This window comes from Echinops telfairi, unplaced genomic scaffold (assembly GCF_000313985.2).
Source record: "Echinops telfairi isolate 266 unplaced genomic scaffold, ASM31398v2 ScPeMD7_42;HRSCAF=159, whole genome shotgun sequence".
Classification (NCBI taxonomy): domain Eukaryota; kingdom Metazoa; phylum Chordata; class Mammalia; order Afrosoricida; family Tenrecidae; genus Echinops; species Echinops telfairi.
The window spans coordinates 82,941-83,604 of record NW_022103940.1 but is presented as its reverse complement, the minus strand read 5'-3'; the positions used below and the strand labels follow the sequence as shown (position 1 = coordinate 83,604).

Genomic DNA, 664 nt, shown 5'->3' with positions numbered 1-664 from the left:
TGCTATGGGTTTGTAAAGGTTCTTGACATCCATTTGGGATAGTCTAGGGAGGGATTCTGTTTCCTAGTATTTGTCTCTGTCTTCCAAATTGCTGAATTTGTTGAGTACAGACCTTCATAGTACTGTATAATTATCCTTTTGAAAGCTCTGAAAATATCTATCAGGTCAAGTTGTACAATTGTGCTGTTTAGATCTGTAGCCTCTGTGTTCAGTTTCATTCCCAGTGATCTGTCTTTTACAGAGAGTAGTGTATTAGAGTCACCTACTATAATTGTTGAGCCTGTGATTTCTTTATTTTTTTTCCAGGGGCGAGCACAAAGAGAGTCCCCACTACCACAAATTATGCAGTTGAGTTTCCCACATTTGTGGAAATCACAAGAGTCAGCACATCCGGAGTGCAATGGATAAGCCTCACCCTGGGAAAACCACCATCGTGATCATGGTATCTCCCCTAAGTATGAGTGATATCTTTCTTCACCTTTTGGAGTGTTTGATTTACGAATTCCTTGGGTCTCTCATTGGGCACATATATATTTATTGTACTCAGTGGTTCTTGGTCTACTGATCCCTGGAGCATAATATAGTGCCCCTGCTTTTCTCTTGTTATGGCCTGTACCTGGAGATCAATTTTGTCAGATATTAAGGTCGCTACCCCTGCTTTTTT

The 664-nt window shown here is 40.5% G+C and overlaps 1 non-coding gene across 1 annotated transcript; it reads right to left on the bottom strand.

Annotated features, from left to right (window-relative positions):
- Nucleotides 1-303: 303 nt before the first annotated feature.
- LOC115869741 lies at nt 304-459 on the bottom strand. The gene has a single exon (XR_004046354.1). It is a non-coding gene; the product is annotated as a U1 spliceosomal RNA (small nuclear RNA).
- Between the last annotated feature and the right edge of the window lie 205 nt (nt 460-664).